Below are 10,666 nucleotides of genomic sequence, written 5' to 3' on the forward strand. Positions count from 1 at the left end.
TCCTTTGGTGTGGGGTAAGTAGACGATCCTACCAGACAAAAGAACTGGTAAGGCTGAGAAGCTATGTTTTCTGGGTAATCACAGGATTGATAATGACAGTTGTGGATCCAGTTGCTTGCTAACCTCTATTGTCTTGTAAAAACAATTGCAACATCGCATTAAAGGGTCATGGCAATCATGTAGGGACCATTCATGAAGCCCTTTTTCATGGAAATAGAGCCTCCCTATCATCTCAGACTGAGCCAAAGGGAAACACTTACCACTGGATTCCACCCTACTCTTATTTATTTTAATTTTTATTAGATATATTTCTTTACTTACATTTCAAACATTATTCCCCTTCCTGGTTCCTTATCCATAAGCCCCAATCCCTCCCCACTCCATCCCCAGTACTGGTATTTCCCCTATAGATCCCCCTTATTGCCTCACACCATATTCTCTCGCAGTGGATTCCAACCTTGGAAGGACCAAGGGCTTCCCCTTCCACTGGTGGCCCAGAAAGAATATTCTCTGCTACATACACAGTTGGAGCCCTGGGTCAGTGCATGTACAATATTTCAGCAGTGGTTTAGTCCCAGGAAACTCTGGATGGTTGGCATTGTTTTGATTTTTTTTAAGGAGTTGCAAACTCCTTCAACTCTTTCAATACTTCCTCTAATTCACCAAAGGGGGTCCTCTTCTCAGCTCAGTAGTTGGCTGGTAACATTGACCTATGTATTGGACATGCTCTGGATGTTTCTCTCAGGAGAGATCTATATCTGATGCCTTTCAGAATGCATTTTTCAGCTTCATCAATCTTATCTAGTTTGGTGACTGTATATATGTATATATGGGACACAAGTGGTACAGACTCTAAATGACCATTCCATGAGTCACTGCTCTAAACTTTTCTTCCATATACACACTTATGGATTTTTTCCCCTTTTAAGAAGGAGTGGGAGCATCCACATTTTCTTCGTCCTTTTTTTTTTTTTTTTTTTGAGCTTCCTGTGATCTGTTGATTGCATCTTGGATAATTTGAGCTTCTTAGCTAATATCCATTTATCATTGAGTACATACCAAGTGTGTTTTTCTGTGATTGAGTAACCTCACTAAGGATGATATTTTCTAGTTCATTCCATTTGCATATGGATTTCATGAAGTCATTGCTTTTGTAGATGTACCACTTCTTTTTTTTATTCCATTACTCTGTTCAAGGATATCTGGTCTCTTTCCTGCTTCTGGATTTCATAAATAAAGGCTGCTATGAACATGGTGGAGCATGTGTCTTTGTTGTATGTTGGAGCACCTCGTGGGTATATTCCCAAGATAGGTACAGCTGGGTCCTCAGCTAGTGGAATGTCCAATTTTCTGAGGAACCTCCAGACTGATTTCCAGAATGGTTGTACCAGTTTGCAATCCCACGAACAGTGGAGGAGTGTTCCTCTTTCTCCACAACCTTGCCAGCATCTACAGTCACTTCAGTTTTTCATCTTAGTCATTCTGACAGATGTGAGGTGGAATCTCAGGGTTGTTTTCATTTGCATTTCACTGATGATTAAGAATATTGAACATTTCTTAATGTGCTTATTGGCCATTTGATAATCCTCAGCTGAGAATGTTTTGTTTAGCTCTGTAGCCCATTTTTAATAGGGTTCTTTGGCTCTCTGAAGTCTAACTTCTTGAATATTTTGTCTATTTTGGATATATACCCTCTATCAGATGTATGATTGGTAAAGATCCTTTCCCAATCTGTTGGTTGCAATTTTGTCCTAATGACAGTGTCTTTTGCTTTACAAAACATTGCAGTCTTATGAGGTCCCATTTGTTGATTCTTGATCTTGGAGCAATTGCCATTGGTGTTTGTTCAGGAAATTTTCCCCAGTGCCCATGTGTTTGAGACTCTTTCCTACTTTTTCTTCTATTAGTTTGAGTGTATCTGGTTTGATGTGGAGTTACTCGATCCTCTTGGACATAAGCTTTGTACAAGATGATAAGAATGGGAAGATTTTCATTCTTCTACATGCCAACCTCTATTTGAAGCAGCACCATTTGTTGATTAATACTATCTTTCTTCCACTGGGTGGTTTTAGCTCCTTTGAAAATGATAAAGTGACTATAGGCGGTGGGTTAATTTCTGGGTCTTAAGTTCTGTTCCACTGATTTATATGCCTGACTCTGTACCACAATCACACAGTTTTTATGATTATCGCTCTGTAATACTGCTTGAAGTCAGGGAAGGTGATTACCCCAGAAGTTCTTTTATTGTTGAGAATAGTTTTCACTATCTTGGGTTTTTTGTTATTCCAAATGAATTTGCCAATTGTTCTTTCTATCTCTGTAAAGAATTGAATAAGAATTTTGATGGCGAATGCATTGAATCTGTAGCTTGCTTGTGAAAAAATGGTAATCTTTACTATATTAATCCTGCCAAACCATGAGCATGAAAGATCTTTCCATATTCTGAGATCTTCCTCAATTTCTTTCTTGAGAAATTTGAAGTTCTTGTCACACAGGTCTTTCACTTGCTTGATTAAAGTCACACCAACATATTTTCTATTATTTGGGACTATTGTGAGGGGTGTCATTTCCTTATTTTCTTTCTCAGCCTGTTTATCCTTTGAGTGGAGGAAGGCTACTGATTTGTTTGAGTTAATTTTATACTCCAACACTTTACTGAAGTTGTTTGTCAGCTAAAGTAGTTCTCAGGTGGAACTTTTGGGGTCACCTAAGTACACTAGGATATCATCTGCAAATAGTGATATTTTGATTTCTTCCCTGCAAATTTGTATCCCTTTGACCTCCTTTCACTGTCTGATTGCTGTGTCCTTCAAGTACTATACTGAATTAGTAGGCCTTCAATTACTATACTGAATAAGTAGGGAGCAAGTGGGCAGCACTGTCTAGTTCCTGACTTTAGGAGAATTGCCTCAAGTTTCTCTGGATTTAGTTTGATGTTAGCTACTGGTTTGCTGTATGTTGCTTTTACTAAGTTTAGATATGAGCCTTGAATTACTTATCTATCCAGGACTTTTATCAGGAAGGGGTGTTGAATATTGTCAAATACTTTCTCAGCATCTAATGAAATAATGATGTAATTCTTAGTTTGAGTGTGTTTTTGTAGTGGATTACATTGATGGATTTTCATATATGCAACCATCCCAGCATCCCTGGGGTGAAGCCTACTTGATCATGTTGGATAGATGAACGGGTTTTTTTTTTGTTTTTTTTTTGTTGTTGTTGTTGTTTGTTTGTTTGTTTTTTTCAGAGCTGGGGACTGAACCCAGGGCCTTGTGCTCGCTAGGCAAGCGCTCTTCCACTGAGCTAAATCCCCAACCCCTGGATGAACGTTTTGATATGTTCTTGGATTCAGTTTGGAAGAATTTTACTGAGTATTTTTGTGATGATATTCACAAGGAAAATTGGTCTGAAGTTCTCATTCTTTGTTGGGTCTTTGTGTGGTTTCAGTAAAAAAGTAATTGTGGCTTCGTAGAAGAGTTCGTTAGTGCTCTGTCTGCTTCAATTTTGTGGAATAGTTTGGACAGTATTTGTATGAGGTCTTCTACAAAAGTCTGATATAATTCTGCACTCAACACATCTGGACCTGGGATCTTTTTGGTTGGGAGACTTTTAATAACTCCTTCTATTTCTTTAGGAGTTATGTGTTTGTTTAGATAGTTTATTGATCTTTATTTAAATTTGGTACCTTGTATCTGTCTAGAAAATTGTCCATTTCCTCCCGATTTTCCTGTTTTGTTGAATATAGGCTTTCTAGTAGATTCTGATGATTTTTTTTAATTTCTTCAGATTCTGTTGTTATGTCTCCCTATTCATTTCTGATTTTGTTAATTTGGACACACTCTCTGTGTCCTCTGGTAAGTTTGGCTAAGGTTTTATCTGTTTCGTTGATTTTCTCGAAAAACCAACACCTGGTTTTGTTGATTCTTTGTATAGTTCTTTTTCTTTCTACTTGGGTGATTTCAGCCCTGAGATTGATTATTTCCTGACATCCAGTCCTCTTAGGTTTATTGTTTATTTTTGTCTAGAACTTTAAGGTGTGCTGTCAATCTGCTGATATATGCTCTCTCCTGTTTCTTTTTGCAGGCACTTAGAGCTACGAGTTTTCCTCTTAGTACTACTTTCATTGTATTCCATAAGTTTGGGAATGTTATATCTTCATTTTCATTAAATTCTAAGAAGTCTTTAATTTATTTTTTTATTTTTTCCTTGACCCAGTTGCCATTGAATAGTGCATTGTTCAATTTCAATGTATATGTGGGCTTTCTGTCATTTTTGTTGTTAATAAAGACCAGTGATAGGGGCTGGGGATTTAGCTCAGTGGTAGAGCGCTTACCTTGGAAGCGCAAGGCCCTGAGTTCGGCCCCCAGCTCCGAAAAAAAAAGAACCAAAAAAAAAAAAAAAAGACCAGTGATCTGACAGGATGCATGGGATTATTTCTATCTTTCTATATCTGTTGAGGCATATTTTGTGACCTACTGCAAAATCAATACTGGAAAAGGTTCCATGAAGTGCTGAGAAGAAGGTATATGTTTTTGTTTTAAGATGGAATGTTCTATATATACCTGTTAAAACCATTTGGTTCATAACTCCTGTTAGTTTCTGTAGGTCTCTGTTTAATTTCTGTTTCCATGATCTGTCTAGTGATGAGAGCAGGGTGTTGAAATCCCCTAATATTATTGTGTGAGGTACAATGTGTACTTTGAGCTTTAGTAAGGTTTCTTTTATGAATGCAGATGCCATTGCATTTGGAGCATAGATAGGTAGGATAGAGAGTTCATCTTGGTGGATTTTTCCTTTGATTAATATGAAGTGTCCTTCCTTACCCTTTTTAAAGAGTTTTGGTTGAAAGTCAATTTTATTAGATATTAGAATGGCAACTCCAGCTTGTTTCTTTGGACCATTCACTTGGAAAGCTGTTTTCCACCTATTTACACTGAGGTTGTGTCTGTCTTGTCTTCAGGTGTGTTTCCTGCATGCAGCAAAATACTGGGTCCTCTTTATGTATCCATTATATTAGCCTATGTCTTTTTCTTGGGGAATTGAGTCTGTTGATATTGAGAGATATTAAAGAATAGTGCTTGTTGCTTCCTATTATTTTCGTTGTAAGAGGTGGACTTATCTTTGTTTGTTTCTCTTTTAGTTTCATTGCAAGGAAATTATATTCTGGATTTCTGTATGGTGTAGTTTCTCTCCTTGTGGTGGAGTTTTTCAACTATTATCTTGTGTAGGGCTGGGTTTATAGAAAGATATTGTGTAAATTTGGTTTTGTCTTGGAATATCTTGGTTTCTCCATTTATGTCAATTGAAAGTTTTGCTGGGTACAGTAACTTGGGCTGGCATTTATGTACTCTTAGGGTCTGTATGACATCTGTCCAGGATCTTCTGGCTTTCACAGTCTCTGGTGAGAAGTCTGGTTTAATTCTGATAGGTCTGCCTTTGTTTGTTACTTGACTTTTCCCCTTACTGCTTTTAATATTCTTTCTTTCTTTTGTGGATATGCTGTTTTAACTATTATGGGACTGGAGGAATTTCTCTTCTGATCCATCCATTTGGAGTTCTGTAGGCGTCTTTTATGTTTACAGGCATCTCTTTCTTTAGGTTAGGGAAGTTTTCTTCTATAATTTTTTTGAATATATTTCCTGGGCCTTTAAGTTTGGAGTCTTCACTTTCTTCTATATTTATTATCCTTAGATTTGATCTCATTGTGTCCTGGATGTCCTGTATATTTTGGGCTAGAAGCTTTTTTCATTTTACATTATCTTTGCCAGTTGTGTCGATGTTTTCTATGATATCTTGTGCCTCTGTGATTTTCTCTTCTATTTCTTGTATTCTGTTGGTGATGCTTGTATTGCTTGTACATATTGCTCCTTGTCTCTTCCTTTTGTTTTCTATATCCAGGCTTTCTCTCTCTGTGCTTTCTTTATTGTTTCTACTTCCATTTTCAATTCCTTCACCTGTTCGTTTGTATTTTCCTGTAATTCTTTCAGGGATTTTTGTGTTTCATCTCTAAGGGCTTCTATTTGTTTACTTGTGTTTTCCTGCATTTTTCTATGGGTGTACTTTATGACTTTCTTAAAGTTCTCCATCATTATCAAATTTGATTTTGAAAACTAAATCTTTCTTTTCTAGTGTGTTTGGATATCCAGTATTATCTTTGTTGGGAGATCTGGGCACCGACGATGCCAAGTAGTCTTGGTTTCTGATGCTTAGTTTCCTGCACTTGCCTCTAGCCATTGGGTTGTCGCTTGTGTTTGCTTGTCTTGCTGTTTCTGAGAGTGACTCAACCCTGGTATAGGCATCTTTGTCACCACTCCTATAGAACTATTTTTCCTGTTTACTTTCAGCCTTTCCTGAGACAAGGTGTTCTGATTTCAGGTGTGTTCATGCTCCTGGACACTGTCTTCCAGCTCTAGGCATAGGCAGGAATTAAAGCTTCCTGCCCCAGATTGCTCTTGTAGGTCCTTGCACCCAGCAGACACAGTTGGCACTATGTGATTCTCTCTTGTGTCTGGTCTGTGGACAGAGGGTTGTCTCCTCGGACTTCTCAGCAGTATCCACACTTCTGCAGATCCAGCTCTCTCCCCCATGGCATTTAGGTGCAGGGAGCTGTCTGGCCAGTTCGGTTCTGTCCTGGGCGCAGATCAGAGCAGTTGGTTCCAACAGCTGTCTGTTCCTATAATCTTGTGTCCAGGGGCACTGTGCAGTTTCCCCTTGGACCAGTGATATGAGCCGAGGTATGCAGAGGTGGCAGTCTGTCCTACAGCTTCAGAATGTCTCCACACCCTACTCTTAAAAGGTTTATAATGTTTCTATCCATGGGGAATATAGTGCATTTCTTATTTCACCAAAAATTATCCTAGAGTGGCAATTTTATTGAGCTGTAATACTCAGAGGAAACATTCTCTCACCAAGCAATCATCACTAGAGGTTGGATTCAGCCTGCATGTGGTGTTCATGTCCCAGATACCAATACTATTACCCTCGTCTGCCTGCATTTACTCGTGTGATTCATAGCTACTTCCTACTGCCTGTTTGCCTAGTAGTTCCAGGTGTATTTCTCAGATGTTTGACTGTTCTGGACAAACCAGAATCTGGAGGAATCTTTTTTCCCTTCCAGAGCAGAAATACTCAAAATATATCCTTTCTGCTGCAGCAGAATATAACACATGGATTCCCCTATGATGAACTACATTCTGCCTACTCTGAATAGTCATAACACCCCCAGTCACAAGGCAGATAGGCAGCTCAACAATTTGGGATACATGCATCACTTTACTCATCAAGGTTCCTCACAAAACAGTAGGAAAATAAGCAGGCATTTGTCATAGCAGCACATGAAATAATGATGCACTGTATGTACTTTGTGTGAGATGGGAAATGAAGAGATTTGTGTGCAGCTCAGGTATTCTCTTCTTGGAAGAAGGAAGCATGCAGATTGGAATTTGACCAGGAAGACTATCACATCTTTTCTAGGGAAGAAGATGTGCTTGGTGGGTTCCTCCCTGCATGGCTTTCAGTGTTATTGCTTCATATGATGGTAAACAGCAGGGCTTCTCCATCAGGATTGGCAGGTTTTGAGGCTTCTTTCCTGTTTGGTATGAAATACATGGGGATGGACCTTGGCTGGGAGAGCATTAAGTAGGCAAGAGCTTGTGGTCAGTTTTTCCTTAATTTAAGAATGGAAAGGCTGATGCAGAGGCATGCATAGTGATGGAAAGTAATAGAAAGCATATTTAATAATTTGAACCCTGAGGCAGAGGGCTGTACAGTTCTCTCTATTCTGGACCATCTTTTGGGGCTCCTTTCTAAATTGTACTGAGTTGAGGTAGTTTATCAGAGTAGAAATGGTGTATGGAGCAGAAAGAATGTTCTGGGTTGCTTGGGTTTCCATGTGGCGTGGTAAGGGCAGCTATCCTATGAGCAAGGCATATTCCTGCAGTCTACCTCCAGCAATGTAGTCTTCTTACTTATGAAATTAGATCTCTACTGGCCTGGAAGTTGCTGGGTTGGAGAGGCTGGCCAGTGATCCCCAGAACTACTTGTCCTTGATTCTTACTTTTGTGATTATGAATATGCTCCAACGCTTGGCCTTATAACCCTATGGTTTGTCTGGGATTGAACTGTGGTACTCATATCACTGAGTGGGCTATCTCAGTATCCCAAAGTGTATATTTAATGGCATGATTTCTGTGATCGAGAGACATTTGTATATGAAGGCACTTAGACTCCACTTTCCCTGTGACTATCTATTTTATGTTGGTAGGAAATTGTCTGGAACATGCCTGTCACCAACAATCCATCATCAGATTGAGAAGGGACAGTTTGTAGAACACAGGCTGGAACAGAATGAAAAAGTTATAGGGTATCTTTCTATTCATTCTTCCTTTTATACCAAATTGGGTGTTTTATTAGAAATATATAGGGTCTAATAATGAAATTAATTTTTGAGCCAGGATCTGACAATGTAGACTTGGAGAAACAGAATTCGTTATATAGACTTAGTGTGGCTTCAAATTCATAGAGAGCTACCTGTATCTGCCTCTGGAAAATTGGATTATGTTTAGACATGGCACATACCTAAAGGACCATAACAGCAAACAAAGAAAGAGAAATTGAGACCAATTAAAATTGTGAATATCAATGTGAAAATACTTAATAAAATTCTCAATCACAGAAACACGTCAAAACAATCTTCCATCATGATCATGTATGGTTACCCGGGGGTGCAGGGATGGTTAAATATGCAGTAATCCATCTACATAATCCACTATATAAAGAAACTGAAAAAAAACAAAAACAACAAACAAACAAACAAACAAACAAATGATCATTTCATTAGATGCCAAGAAAGCCTTTGACAAAATTCAAGAAGCTTTAATGATAAAAGTCGAGGAAAGACCAGAAATTCAAGACACATATATAAACATAGTAAAAGAAATATACAAGAAACCAGTAGTCAACATCAAACTAAATAGAGTGAAACTTGAAGCAATCCACTAAAATCAGGGATAGACAAGGATGCCCGCTCTCTACCCTACCTATTCAATATAGTACTAGAAGATCTAGACAGAGCAATTAGAAAACAAAAAGGAGGTCAAAGGGCTACAAATTGGAAAGGAAAAGTCAACATGTAACTATTTGAAAATGATACAATAGCATACTTAAGTGACACAAAAATTACACCAAAGAACACCTAAACCTAATACATAACTTCAGCAAAGTGGCTGGGGAAAAATTAACTCAAACAAATCAGTAGCCTTCCACTACTCAAAGAATAAGTAGACTGAGAAAGAAATTAGAGAAATCACACCCTTCACAATAGTCACAAATAATATAAAATACATTGTTGTGAATCGAACCAAGCAAGTGAAAAAAAAATCTATATGACCAGATCTTTAAGTCTCTGAAGAAAGAAATCTAAGATCTTAGAAGGTGGTAAGATTTCCCACACTTATTGATTAACAGGATTAAGATAGTCAAATGGCCACTTTGCCAAAAGATCACTAAAGATTCAAAACAATCCCCATTAAAATTCTAACTCAAATCTTCTTAGTATTAGAAAGAACAATATACAAAGTCATTTGTAATAACAAGAAAAAAAACAGTACACTGAAAAATTTTCTCAAAATAAAAGAATGTCTAGGGAATCACTTTGTTTACCTAAAGCTATATTACAGAGTGACAGTGATAAAATTGTATGGTATTGGTACAGAGACAGGCAGGAAGGTCAGTGGAATAGAGTGAAGTCCCAGAAATGATACTACACACCTGTCATCACTTGATCTTTGACACAGGTCCTAAAACCACACAGTGGGGGGAAAGATAGCATTTTCAAACAATGGTGCTGGTTCAATTGGAGGTGAGCATGTAGAAGAATTCAAATTGATCCATTCTTATTACCTTGTACAAAGCTGAAATACAAGTGGATCAAGGACCTCCACATAAAACCAGATACACTCAAACTGATAGAGGAAAAAGTACGGAAGAGCCACAAACACTTGGGCACTGGGGAAAATTTTCTGAAAAGAACATCAGTGGTTTATACTCTAAGATCAAGAATAGACAAATGGTACCTCATAAAATTGCAAAACATCTGAAAGGCAAAGGATACTGTCAATAGGACAAAACACAACCAAAGAATTTGGAAAAGATCTTTACCAATCCTACATCTGATATAGCACTAATATATTAATATATACGGATAATTCAAAAAGTTAGAATCCAGAGAGTCAAATAGTCCTATTAAAAATGAGGTTCAGAGCTAAATAAAGAATTCTCAACTGATGAATCTTGAATTTCCAAGAGGCACCTAAAGAGATTTTCAACATCTTTAGTCTTCAGGAAAATGTAATTCAAAATGATTCAGAGATGCAACAGCACACCAGTCAGAAAGGCTAAGTTAAAAAAAAAATCCGGTGACAGAAAATGCTGTCAAGAATATGGAGAAAGCGGAACACTGTTCCATTGTTGTTGGGATTACAAGCTGGTACAACCACTGTGGAAATCAGTCTGGCAGTTCCTCAGAGAATTCAACAAAGTCATAATTGAGAACACAGCTCTACTACCCCTGGGGATATGCCCAAAAGATGCAACAAAATATAACAAGGACACATGCTCCACTATGTTCACAGCAGACTTATCTATAATAGACAGGAGCTAGAAAGAA

This window comes from Rattus norvegicus, chromosome 4, assembly GCF_036323735.1.
Source record: "Rattus norvegicus strain BN/NHsdMcwi chromosome 4, GRCr8, whole genome shotgun sequence".
Lineage (NCBI taxonomy): Eukaryota > Metazoa > Chordata > Mammalia > Rodentia > Muridae > Rattus > Rattus norvegicus.